Source organism: Copidosoma floridanum, unplaced genomic scaffold, assembly GCF_036245765.1.
Source record: "Copidosoma floridanum isolate Cflo_tuat_1 unplaced genomic scaffold, Cflo_Japanese_pri ptg000004l, whole genome shotgun sequence".
Taxonomy (NCBI): Eukaryota; Metazoa; Arthropoda; class Insecta; order Hymenoptera; family Encyrtidae; genus Copidosoma; species Copidosoma floridanum.
This window is the reverse complement of record NW_028321881.1, coordinates 14726980-14741362: the sequence shown is the minus strand read 5'-3', so window position 1 is coordinate 14741362 and position 14383 is coordinate 14726980. Positions and strand designations below refer to the sequence as shown.

General features: G+C 33.2%; 1 protein-coding gene across 6 annotated transcripts in view; it reads right to left on the bottom strand.

The window, feature by feature from the left end:
- The window catches only part of BORCS6 (BLOC-1 related complex subunit 6), a 441611-nt gene that overhangs the window by 285082 nt on the left and 142146 nt on the right, over positions 1-14383 (bottom strand). For 5 of the 6 annotated variants that reach the window (XR_016293438.1, XR_016293440.1, XR_016293439.1 and 2 more), the window contains 2 exons: positions 12361-12555; positions 11818-11960 (listed from right to left, as the gene is read on the bottom strand). The exons of the other annotated variant lie outside the window; for it this stretch is intronic. The gene's annotated coding sequence lies outside the window, so the exon portion shown is untranslated. The remainder of the gene's footprint in view (positions 1-11817; positions 11961-12360; positions 12556-14383) is intronic. 6 annotated transcript variants of the gene reach the window in all.

Here is a 14383-nt window from a genome sequence, read left to right as displayed (position 1 = left end):
TGGTGTAATCATTTTAATTTTATCACTGCTGCCACAACCAACAATTTTTGGTTTGTTATTCTACTGACCCTATATAGAGCGATACTCGTTCTAGTAATATATAATATTGTTGGCTACATCGGATCCTGCAGTGGCGCTGTAGTGGGCCTCTTGCCTGTCAACGTGGTCTGCTGCTGTGTTATGACAGATGAGGTGCCTGTACTGGTCACTGATGGCTGGAAGCAGTAAAGATAATAGGTACTCAAAGTGTGAATCCCCGAGTTTAAAGCAGGCTCACGATCTGTCAAAAGAGGAGGTTACGCAGCTGCTGCTGAGATTTGGTGATATCTGTAAGGTACTTTTTCTTACCTACAGGAATGAAAAAGTTTCACCACGAAATCAGGCCATTTTTGATGCAGCAAATGCTTTTTGTGAAGCCATATCTATTATACAAATTGTTTACACGATGAAACTGACAGAGAAAAATATCACTTTATTATTTATAAGCGCACTTGTAGAAGCATAGAGATAAGGTATTAGCAAAATTAAACAAAATATATGGCTACCAGTGCACAAAAATTATAATAGAAAAAAAAAATGGTGCTATTGCCATGCAAAACCTTTGTTTGTTTATAGTGTGGTTCAAAAATTATATTATTAGCACTGCTCGAAGTCAAGAGTTGAATTTAAGATCAGGAATAAAAGCAAAATTAATTTAAATCTCTGTATTCAATCTAAAAAAATTTACGGATTGTATTTAGGTAGTAAGCATAGAAGACGAAAAAATTTTTTTTAATGAATAATGAACCAAAAGAAAAAAAATGGTCCACGAATGACATAAATTGCATGGATATCAAAGCAATGATTAATTTGCGTAACTCAGAGATATATGAGACTTCTATACCAAGTAGGATTTTTGCAACTACAAGTACAATACGTAGAAGCTAATTAAATTTTGGATAAGCAAAGAATTTATTGAAAAAATTAATAACAAGTTTTTAAGTATTTTTCAATTATTCAATTATTTAAAAAATATACTCCTTCTTAGTGCAAGTTTAAAGTTAAAAAACAAAATTCTAAATTTTTGCCAATAATTCTAACGAAGTTTACTCCTAATATAATGATGATAATTAAACAATTATAAGATAATCAAATCTTGTTAACCAATCAAAGAGCTATCCTCAGACCATTGTAGGGTTCATTTCCAGTAAAAGTCATGTTCACGATGGACTGCTTTAAGACGACTGTTGGAGCCCAATCTTATTCGGTCAAAGCAGGGACTAAACACAATAGCCTTTTTTAGTAACTCATATAGACCCTAGCTCTAACCCTTTGCTACCATGTAGTGGCTAATAATAGTACGATAGCTTATTACTACATACCAAGTCACTAAAATATACAAATCTACCACAAGCTGCGGGAGCCACCTGGTAAAAATGAACTATTATCTAAGACCATGTTTTCAACCTAAAAGCTTTGTCTGTACTACGCATCGAATAGGTCAAATAATTCTGGATCAAATAGGAACAAGCTGATAGCATTCTCTTGCGGAATCATTTTATGTCATAGCTCTGGATCAAATAGGCTTTTATAAAAGGTATTAAAAAAAATTATTTTTCTGATTGTTTTCAAGTCATGTGCATATCTCCATAGCTTGTGTTATGAGAAAATATTTTATTGATCATCAGTGTGGCCTGGAAGCCACCCATTTATCTTGGTTTATACATTTAGCAGGCACTTGATTCGTCGGGTTACAAAGCATTGAGCGCTTGGGATTTATCAATTTAATAATAAATTATTTTATAGTGCAGGTACTCGATCAGTTGGGTTATGAAGCATTGAGCGCTTAGGATTTATTCATTTAATAATTATTTATCAGTGCAGGCACTCTACCAGTTGGGTTACTAAGCATTGAGCGCCTTGGGTATATAATCGTTTGACTTATCTAGTTCTATTATGTGTACACAAATCAAGAGCACGAAACATAGATCTAAATCCATTACTAAGAGAATTTATATTAAAAAATGCTGAAAGACAAGTAACATTTGAATCGCCACAAAAAATGTAAAATTATTTTAATTATCTATTTGTATTTGAGATAAATATCATAATATATGTTTTTAATAATTTATAATTATGATAAGTTAATTTTATCTTCACATAGCTGCTGATTGTTTCAATTAAAATACGTGAAAAACTATCGACAATTAAGGTCATTATATGTATGTTGTTGCATAGTTAATATGTGTATACGTATACTAAGTAGGTTTATAATAATTAATAATACATATTGTTTTTTTTACTCATTTTAAATTGATTACATATTTTTTTTAAAGTACGAATAACTCAATAAGATAAATATATATATATATGTGTATATATATGTACATATATATAGTGAGCCCCCCTATATCTCTATGACTTGGGCGGCCTCTGGCCACTAAGCACTCTGACTTATCTTCATATAGGCACTCTATTGTTAATTTTCACTTTATTAACTATCAAATTAGATACTAAGCGCCACGAGTCACCTGGAGATATAAGCTTCTATTTTTAATCAATGTTTTATTTATTAATAATGTAGCTAGCAAGCGCTGTGCGTCAGCTGATGATATGTTCTTGTTTTGCTATTCAGTTTTTTAATTAATCAACAATGTGGCCAGCTAGCACTCTAAGTCATCTGGTAATCGGCACTTGTGTTACTAATAAATATTTTAACAATTACCAATGTGGCTAGAAAGTTCCCTGAGTCATCTGTTATGACGCATTTGGTACTAATAAATAAATTAATCGTTATCAATGTGGCTTGTAAGCGCCCAGGGTCATCTGTTATTAGATGCCTAGTTGTTGATTTTTACTTTATTAATTAACAAATTGGCTAGTCAGTGCCCTAAGTTACACGGTGTTGTGAGGTTGTATTATTAAACAACTTTTTGTTAATTCATGATGTGACCAGTAAGCACTTCAATTCATCTGGTAATAGGAGGTTGCGGTGTTAAATTTTACTTTATTAAGTAACACAGTGGCTAGTAAACACACCAAGTTACCTGGTGATCAGATTGTATTTATCATCAACTTTTTTTTTATTATAAATGTGGCAAGTAAATACCTATCGTAACATGGAGATAGGCGCTTGCTTTATTACTAAAAGTTTAAGTAATTAACAATGTGGCCAGCAAGCAACCCACGTATCTGATGATAGGTACTTGTGTTGTTAATTTGCAATTAATTAAATAATAAAGTTGCTTATAAGCGCCCCAGGTCACTTGGTAATATGAGCTTGTAAGAATAACTAATGTTTAATTATTTATCAAAATACTAAATTAGCGCTCTAGATATCCTGATGATAGGCATTCATACAACTTTCAATGTTTTATTAAATAATACAGTGATAAGAAAGCGCCATAGGTCATCCGGTGATAGGCGCTAGTTTTGTTAATTTCTACTTTATTAACTAAAAAAGTGGCTAGTAAGAACCCCAGATCACCATATAATAGGCACTTGTGTTGCTCATAAATGCTTAATTAATTAACAATGTGGCTAACAAGCACCTTGTATCATCTGGTGCTAGGCACTTGGGTTTTTGATTCTGACTTCATTGATTAACAAAGTGGCTAGTAAGCACCCCAGATCACCATATAATAGGCACTTGTGTTGTTCATAAATGCTTAATTGATTAACAATGTGGCTAACAAGCACCTTGGATCATCTGGTGCTAGGCACTTGGGTTTTTGATTCTGACTAGAGTGATTAACAAAGTGGCTAGTAAGCACACCAAGTCATCTGATGATATAAGCTTGGGTTACGAATCAATATTTTTTTGATTATTAAAATGGTAAGTCAGCGTCCAAGGTAATCTAATAGTAGGAAAGTGTATCATTAATCAACGTTTTACTATTTAACAAAGCGGCCAGAAAGTGTCATGGATCATCTGGTGATAAGGACTTGTATTGTTAATTTTTACTGCATTAACTAACGATGTGGCAAGTAAGCGCCCTATATCACCAGGCGATAGGAACCTGTGTTATTGATGAATGTTTTATTTATTAACACTGCAGCCAGCCTTAGAGTCGAGAAGGTTATATAGGGTCGTCAGTCACCAGGGTTCCCAGCCTCGTGACGCATAATTTCACTCGTGACATCTGCCAGTGAATGACCGACTTGGTTCAATAGTGGCCAGATCCATACAGACTTTTAGTCAACGAATCTTTGCTAGAAATAGTAGTTAAAATGTATTTATTGGTAAGGTTGTTTAACCTAAGGTGGCTCTTGAAAGAACCAACAAGATTAATGGTTAAGTAAGGGACGTAAATACTTACAATGGCCCTGAAAAGAGCCAGTGGTAAGACTTCCAGCTATTCCTTATTACTATTATTGACGATAAAGAACCAGATACGGGTAGCTTGACAGTTACCCGCGTAGTCTCTGCATACGAAAACCATGCTGGAGGGTGATACGCCGCTGACAAAAGAATATCTCGTCTTCGGGTTGTTCCCCGGATTACCAACCACTCATCGTTTGTCGGAAAGGAGGGCCTGCAAAACATTTCTTCTGCAGGTATGCCGTTGGGACGACCACTGAGAAAAAAGCCGTTGTGGCTGCTCAAACTCCTCAGGGTCATTTTCCCAGCTTAACGTTGTAGCAAAATCTGCTCTGATAGCTTAAGAACGGTTAGACAAATGCCCATGAAAATCCAAAATGCTAGAGTAGATTGGGCTCTGGCTAGACACGTCTTCTGGAATTTCGCCAGAGACGTTAGCATTAAGTACACCTTTTTATTGATGGCACTGATCAATCTTGGTGGCTGAGATATAGTTTGACGTAAGTCACTAGTCCATTATAGAACAGTGTCGTCGGTAGCCAGGATATCTAGCTGCACGACTCCCAGCTTTATGCTTCCTGCTCTGCCGATGATCGACTGTGATATTCGAAACTTTGTTTGGGCATGTAATAACCAGACTTACTTCATTCTATTGCAAGTAGCTTCAACTATACTTCTATGCCACCTAGCGGATACTACTGAACTGAAGTCAAAAGCTAGCTTACTTCAACAAAACTTAGAGCTTATTTATTGCTACTGTTATTAATCTTTTCAAGATGAAAACCATACTAAAACCATCTAGAAAGTGTCAAGAATCAGTATGCAAAATTTTGGCAAGATCGATTAAATAGTTTTCGCAGATAGCGATTACAACGATTTTAGTGACTTGGCTTTTTATTTAAGTAAAATAGAAAGATACATACACTAGTCAGGCTGTGACCCACTCTGCGTTCCAGGCACTAACCCCCCCCCCCCAAATACCCAGAAAGACAAATAAGTTGATTATTTATTTTATTTTCAAAGAATATTGCATCAAATATCGCAAAAATTTTGAGACAAGGAAAAGATTGAAAATCTTTATATATTACCGTCAACATACATAGAGGGAGTGAGACATATGCAACGACATTATCAAGATGCAAATGCAAGTATAAGAGAATATAGTGGACTAGATTTATTCACAACAGTAACATATAATCCTTAATGAAAAGGATTGAAATTAGTTTTAAAGAATTTTCGAAAAAAAACTTTGCTAAATGATGTACCCAATGTAACAGTTTAACTATTCACACAAAATTACCATCAGTTTTGAATGATATTACATGTAAAAATTTTTTGGCAAAGTATTAGCTTATGTTTACACAATTACATTTCAAAAACGTGGCCTACCACATGCACAAATTTGGATAAAATTACATAAAAGATAATTTTAAATGAAGACACAAATACAATTATATGTGCTGAATTCGATTTGAATAATACAAAACTCACAAAATTAGTGATTAAGCATAAGCATAAAGACTGTTAATAAAAACATAAAAATGGCTCAAATCCGGATAACTAAGTTAGAAACACACACACACATACACACGCACGCGCACGCACGCACGCACACACACATCCACACACAATAAAGTATAAGTTGCATTTAATAAAATACTTTAAACATATTGAATATGATTATCTTTGCCGTATTTTAATTTACAAAAAAATTTTTTTTTACTCAAAGAGGGATTAAAGGAGGGATAACTCTACAATGTGGAAAGGTTTAAAGAGGGGTGAAAAAGGCTGGAAATTCGTAATGTATTTTAAATTGAGCTAAACCATCGAAGAAACAGTGATTCTTAAAAGGGGCTTAAAACTATTTTAAATTTTAAAGAGGGAGCAAGGAGGAGTTGCTGACTAAATCGGAGAGTTACAACTGCATGACGTAATTTATACTTTCATATCGTAGTGGGGCTTTGCCATCTTGCGCATTTTTCACGCCAACCGTCCACTAATTTTAGTTAAAAAAAAAAGTCTTTCTACTTAAATAAAATAGAAGCATATGTTCAATTGGAATATAAGATTTTTAAAACCGGCAATTTCAGATTGATCACCTTAAAAAAATGTGTTACAGAAGCGAAATTTTTTTATTTTATCTCGCAAACCCTTCATGATACACTACACCAGTAAATCTCATTTACGAAGAAAAAACATTTTGTCATTTTGATTGCTAATTGTACACATAATTCTCCTTGAAAAAAAAAGAACTTATCTAAAATTTCATATTTATTTACTGTTTTTTAGTTAAATGGGTTCGATTGTACATTATTTTAAATTTAAATAATTATTCATTCGATTGCATATCTTTTTAATACAAATAATCAACTCTTTCTAAAACTCAATAATTTGTAGTAGCTGCTTTTCTACATATTAATAAATATTTACTTAATTTTTATTAATTTGTTACTTTAAAAATAAATAAATTAATGATTGCTTATACGATTTTCTACACGTAGAAAACATCTCTTTTACATTCACAGTAAACACGACGCAGTTAGTGCGCCATTTCAACAGAAAGTCAAAGAGACAAGGTAAGAAATTTTGGCTAGAATTTAAAATGTCGTTTAAACAAATGGAACTTTTTGACCTAGCAGAACCATTAAAAACGACTCGGAGATTAGACGTTTAACTCGATTCGCGAACTACCCCGTGATAAGGGAGTAGTCAATGAGACTTGTTAATCCTGGCACGATTTCGGTCATCTGCTTCAGATCAAGGTACTCGCGTATGAAGGACGAATAAGCATTTTTAAGTTTATCGTTCTGTTTGAACTTCTTTTCCATGGTAAAAAGCATAGCCTGAGACGATTTCTGGTTTGAAACAGAGTGAGCTTGAATGACAGAAAGATTAAATTTAAAAGGTAAACGAACAATAAAACGACCTCACTCAGTCCTCTTGAGTGTATTAATAAAATGACTCCCTCCTGACTCTTTCTCACTAAGGCCCTATCTAAACAGTCCCCCCTTTAGCTTTTAGCTTGTAAGACAAGAGCGAGCCAAATTAACTCTTAGTCGTCTTCCACTGACAAAATAAGACGATGAATAGAAAGGGTTAGGGTTAAGGAACTGCTTTTTATGAAGGTGACACCAATTTAACGAGATGGTTTTTGATATTTTTTTCGCGTTTGTAAAGATGTAAGGTATTTAGTTGACCAGGCCTCTCAAAACTGCTAAGAAAGCTTTGCAATAAACTACCAACTTTGCAAAGGGTTTACCCTTTTTAAGCAAGTTTGCCTTGGGCAAAGCAGAAGGCTTTTTCGAGGTTAAAATGAACGTGGGCGTGAAGACCTTCAAAGTGTCGATATCAATGGTTAAAGGAACCAGTGAACGCAAGTTCGAAAAAGCTTCAACTCTACAGAGAAAAGTGGAATGACCAACGAAAGTAAGGGTCTGGTCACCAATAACTCTTGTGAAGTGATACTTGGCCGATTTTACCGCAGCCTTCTAAAGATCGCTAAAGTAAGGAGAAGCAGCAGCAGGGTTGTATTTCCAAGTAGTATGTATGTTGCTCAACTATGCTCTTGGATAAGATTGACTGAAGCCTTGGAATATCTACCCTAGTTATCTTTTATCTCCAACAAAATTAGTGCCTTGGTCGCTGTGTGATTCAGCACAATTTTACAAGAGAGAAACAGCACTCAGATTAAATACAAATTGTTTGCTTTTCTTACAGAACTGAGTAGATAATGTATTATTTTTGGAATTTAAACTATAGTGAACAGTACTTGCACTTGAATTTCTTGAGTTTAATTATATTGAAGTACTAGGCACAACTACATGATGAATATTTATAGCTAAAGGAATAGAATCAGCTGTAAGAGACACATTAGTGTTTAAATAAATGCTTGTAACAGATTAGAGTCCATAAGAGGTTGTATAGTTTGGTTAGTTCGTATCGACATATTTTTCCCTAAAGATGGCACTACTTCAAATTACCGCAGAAAGCGAAGAGTGTTGTGTCAAAACTAGATTTATAATTTTTTCTTATTCCGTTGCTGTAATCAAAATCATCCTACTTAAAATGCATGATCATTGTACACTTGTTTTTAATACACGTTTCACGCCAGCACTAGAACTAAATATTATTGACTAAACATGTTTTGCAATATTGTATAGCAACTATGCGGTTAGAGAATAAAATTTTTTTAAAAATATTACTTACATAATATAGCAGACGAAAGCTTTAACTTTTTTCTAAAAAATCCATTGCACTAGTAAACCAAGTATAAAAAAACATTTTATACCGGAATTTATTTGTAGGAAATTCGTAAGATATTTTGATAGCGTTTTTCGTTTTGAGTTAAAACAGTCTGAGTAGGAAGACAGATGACGAGAACACGGAGTTTTTTTCTCACATAAAACTAGTTTTATAACTCTAACTCTGAAATACTGTTAATGACACTGTTTTAAAATGTGTAGTGTTATCTCATTAATTAATAAGTTTGACGAACCTTTTTATGCGTTCTGTTTAAAAGTTACACATGTGCATCTACCAAACATAATTAATTTCTGTTCCATTGTATCAGAACAATTATAAAGCGAGACAGAACCGAGTATAATTCCAGCAATCGTACAAGAAATTTTCACACTGTTTAAAAGGAAGAAAATCACACGAGAATTCAAAACGGCTTAAAATATGATACGAGATTTTTTTATTACTGACACAATACTTCCAAGTTGACGATAGGAAAAGATCCTGTAGAAGTTTTTATCTTGAATCTCTGCTTACTTCACATGAAAATTTTCTGAATGGATTATTTTTTCTAGTGTTTAAGTGTTAGTTGTTGACATTTAAAAGAACGTGGTACGTTTTCTGAGAAAAATGCCAACGTATTCAAATGTTTTAATACTCTTGACTCATGCATTCGTCATAAGAATTTAAAGGGCTCATGGGCTAACTATTTTTTAAATTTTGTACAAATTAGATATTAAATATGAATATGTGACTTCTATCAAAACTCTTGTCCATGCAAGCAGAGAGCTCTATTATTATTGACAAATAACAATAAAGTACTGTGTGCTTTTACAGATTAATGTATAGTACATTTAAATTGTACGAAATAAAAGTGAGTTACACATTCTTACGTTAAGTGTGGGTATTATATTACATTCCATAATAAATTAAATGTATATTAACAAAACTTACGTTAACTTACAATACAGTAGAACATGCAAAACTTAAACAGTTTTTTTATCAACATTTTTTATTCAAAACGTAGTTAACCAAACAAAATTCTAAATACGCTAAGAATATTATGACAACGAGTTTTATATTTTTGTGGGTCAGTTCGTTATTATATTACATTGTACTAACTTAATTGTAACCTGTTATTTAGTGTTAAAATTATTATTGTTATTAAAAAGCTTAAAAATTAGTAATAATTAATGTAAGGTTCTTGTAGAGTACTATTGAACGTTTACAATACTCACAATACATCTACCCAATTAGCCCTCAGTCACCAGAGGATCTCCAAAACTGTTCACTTTTTTCAAATTAGAAGTGTGTTTCTATTCAGATGACTAAGAAAGGGTTCCACCGGGTATGAAGACATGGAACCTTTGGAGCGTAGACAAACGCAAACAGACGACAATGTTAGTAGCTTATGTAGCATAACATTAAAAATGTGTAAATGACACGATCATTTAATCTTTTTTGCATGAATAATACAGCAAAGTAAACAAGTCACCAAAATTTGTGTAATAAAAGATTGCGATATAAAAGCCATTCCAATTCACAAATTCCCTACAAAATAATAGTTATTTAAGTAACAAGTGCAGAAAAGACGATTTCCCGCACGAGTCGTGATTGACTCAAACAAGTGGCCAGAGTTGACGGGAACGAGTGCCAGTTGAGCACACGAGTACTTAGCACGAGTGTGATCGCACGACACGAGTTACCGTCATCAGCCACGAGTGCAAGTCTATCACACGAGTGCGGGAAACCGCCCCACACGAGTTGCGTACAAGTACTTCCTCGGGCAAAAAAGCAGTTTTCCGATACTCGTTCAAAAAGTCTCCTTTACAAACCTCGTTACGGACCTCGCCTTCGGCTCGGGCCGTAAACCTCTCGGTTCACAAACAAAGACTATTCAAACTCGTAGAAAAACTACTATTTCGCAATAGTGTGCGGAAAATAGGTGTTTTCCTCACTGATATTAGTGTGGAAAATCGATTTTCCCACATAGTGTGTGGAAAATATTTTCCACACAGTGTGCGAAAATTATGTGTGGCAAAGGTTTTTCCGCACACTATGTGGGAAAATCGATTTTCCACACTAATATAAGTGAGGAAAACACCTACTTTCCGCACACTATTGCGAAATAATAGATTTTCTACGAGTTTGAAAAGTCTTTGTTTGCGAACCGAGAGGTTTACGGCCCGAGCCGAAGGCGAGGTCCGTAACGAGGTTTGTAAAGGAGACTTTTTGAACGAGTATCGGAAAACTGCTTTTTTGCGCGAAGAAGTACCAGCCTCCCAAAACCACCCGAGGGCGGAAAAATATATTTTATACAAGGATGACAGCTAGAAACGTTATTGTGATCTCACGACACACTGTAATCTTAGCTTTTTATTTCAACACTTTGAATTGCAGAAATCTTGGTAAATAATTCAAAAAATTTATTATTTACATAAAAAACCAAACTTTTATTCTTTGAAAACTCAAAACAAAGGAGATTTAAAAAATATGCTATCTCATCTCAATAAAATGTAAAGATTCAGAGATTAAAAATTGCAATTGCATCACAGATGCTCATTTCAGTAATAAAACTAATTTTAATAAAGAATAAGCAGTGTTAAACTGTGCAGAGAATGCCTTTTTCATTAAACAGTTAAAGAATTCTCATATAAATAAGCGTTTGAACTTATATTGTAGCAGTTTAATGGAAAAACTCGTGAGTAACCTGATACATGTATCAGTCGATATTCAAACTGATTTTCTACTATAATCCGTAGATAGACAAACCGACTTTCAAGAAACAACCAAGGTATATAGTTGTACACAAACTCTGAAGTCTAGTTTCTATAATTTTGTTTAAGGTGACAGCAATATACAAACTTTCACTGAAATACATCATGAAGTTTTAAATGCACTTATAGAATGTAATAATTAAATTAAAAGTTAGTCAACTGGTTAAAAAAATTCATGCAGCTCAAAGGGGAGAGCGGTACTGATATGAAGTTGGTTGAAATCCAATCTCTTTCCTAATGCATGATCATCATATAACAAGTCTTAAAGACCACTGCTTCCAACTATATCATTTAAATTATTCATTTATTGCACAAAGTTTTGAAAAAGTAAGTCTCAAGAAAAATAATAAATTGTCATATTCCTATAATATAAAAGAATGAGGCACCCATTGACCAATATAATTTATTTAGTGTTATAAAAAAATAGTTAAAGGACAAGAAGAATAGTATTAACCAGAGTTTACGAAGAAAAAAAAGATTCACGAAGTACTAGCAGACACTCACCTCACAAGTTTATTAAATTTGCTACAGCGCAACACGCCCTTTGTCGTTTCTATTATTACAGATTCCTCGGAGCAATTCCGATCAGATCCAGATTGTTTTTACGCGTGGTGAATGTAGATCATTTAGAGCAGTCGGAAGCGGCACTAGCAAAAAAATCGATCGTCTATGAAGTACTTGTTAAATCTAGCAATTAATTATTTGACTTTTAAGTATGTGATACTTTACAATGAATGGCCACTATGTAGGGTACGTATAAGCGATATCCTAAAGTTTATAAAATGATGTTCGTACAGAAAATTTACTTACACTTCGTACTAAAGAGTGTGCCATATATCATAATCCAAAACCAAACAACTCAAGCACTTGCAAGAACTTAGAATATTTTATAAGACATGAAATTTTCTAATAAGAAATAGAATGTTTAATTTGCTTAAATTGTTTGTTTGAACAAAATATTCGAAAACAAAGTATTTAGTGATAAAAGTTTTAGTTATTGTTTTAAAACTTTTTTTTATAGTTTATCATGTAAATAAATTCTCATACAATCTTCAGTTGATGCAATTTTAAAATATCTGTTATGCCATGTTTCTTCGAAGTGTCTGATTTTCGTATTTTCGTACTTGTTGGATTCAAATAACGATTCCTTGTATAGATAATAATTTTTTACTTGATTTTCAGCACATTGGTTGTCTTCGTTCAAGTTATAATTTAATTTTAATGAACATTTATCGCACAGCCCTGTAATATAATTATTTATGTAGAATAATTTAAAAAACAAGTTTAGTATGTTTATTGGTTTATTGCATTATTTAAAGTAAAAACTACTCTACAAACAAGTCTAAATGTGTCTTATTTTAAAATTCAGTTCAGAAAAAGGCTTGTTTCTAGCTTGTAGTGGTGCTAGTATACACAGGTTTAAAATTTTAAGCCTCATAAAGTTTCATATTTAAAGTTAAAAAATATTGTTAAGATAACTGTTCGATGAATTTTCGTCCCTACTTAAGTTAGTAAATCAATTGCAACAACAAAAAATTTTGTATACGAACATAACGCTGAGAAAAATACTAAGTTAACATAAATACGTAACGTGCATGGGTATGCTTCTTAATAGTATACTAGACTCTTAAAAATGTACATTATGCGATGCATAAGTATAACTTCTTCAATTATAATGCAGCGCTTTGTTTAACAACTACATAAACTAATAATATTGTGAATGCAACTCAATTTTCAAAGTGTAATCATTGCGTACTACGTTTATACATAATGCCAGTAAAAGAATTAAGAACAGAAGGTTAAAAAAAATTATGTGCTAAGTTTATTCCCTTAAATTTAAAAATGTAGAAACTTTAAAACAAAAGCAAAGTTATCAATGTCAAATGATAACAATCAATAAAAAAAGAAACGTGGGAGAAAATTACTTCGACTTATCAAGTGACTTAGATTGTGGTTATGGAACAAGTTGTAAAGCTAAATGTGATGTGAGAAATAAGACGAAAATTGGTGACTCCCTAAAAAGTAACTAAAAAGATTTCACAAAAACGAGTACCACACAAGGGAAGCAGTTTTGGCTTAATGATAAGCGTGCTTGGTACTGATACAACACCATCCTAAGGGGTTCGATTCCCGGTGCATGTAAATTTTTTCGTAGTATGTATAAGGGGATCTGATGCCAGACGCCAGACAAGAAGCGTCGGCCAAACAGGCTGGAAGTGGTACCTGAAGCAAGAGTCTTCTCCGGAGATGCTATTTAGCCTGTATCTAATGCTTTGACAAAGAGCACTGACATAACCAGCAAGGAATGCACGTTTTAAAATACAAAGTTTTCTCCGGATACAAGTTACACAGTGGCGATTGTACCGGATGCACCTGTGGTGCCGATAGTGTTAGCTTAACTGGCAAGATGTTCTACTGAAAATATTCTATCTGTAACTGTGGTATGGTAGGTAAGATTTCAGTTAGGTGATGGGCAGATGGATGTAACAATACATCCTTACACTTGAGTTGCAAGTGGGTGGCTTTGGCGACGAAGTCAGTAAGCTGTCATGATAACCCGATAAGAAAAAAAAATGAAAAAAAAAAATAAAAAAAAAAACTAAGAATATAACTTTTTCAGTGTACGTTTTTTTGGCTACATACTACATTTTATTTGTGCACTAAATTAAAAAGTAATAAGAAGTTCAGTTTTATTTTTTACTTTAAAAGCAACAATTTTACACTTAAAATAACGGTTCAAAGATTTATTTGTAAAAAATGTAATTGAATGCGAATGAATATCACTTAGTTTTGCCTTCGGTTTACAACCTAAGAATGTGGACTACAGTCTCACGCTCCTTCACAGGCTGCCAGACAGCAGATAGTCCAACTATTCGTTTAATTTAAAGAAAGAAGAAAGAGAAAGTTGTATAGAATGTCCGTGTTAACTTACCTTTCTTTTCCCTTGGAACTCGAATACTGGTAACTCTACTTTAGTTATTAATTCAGATAAACTGAATTCCTTTTTTTCTTTGGGTTTATATTTATTTATTTTATAGTAACTCAAACTTCTTCTGCTAATAGCTTTTAT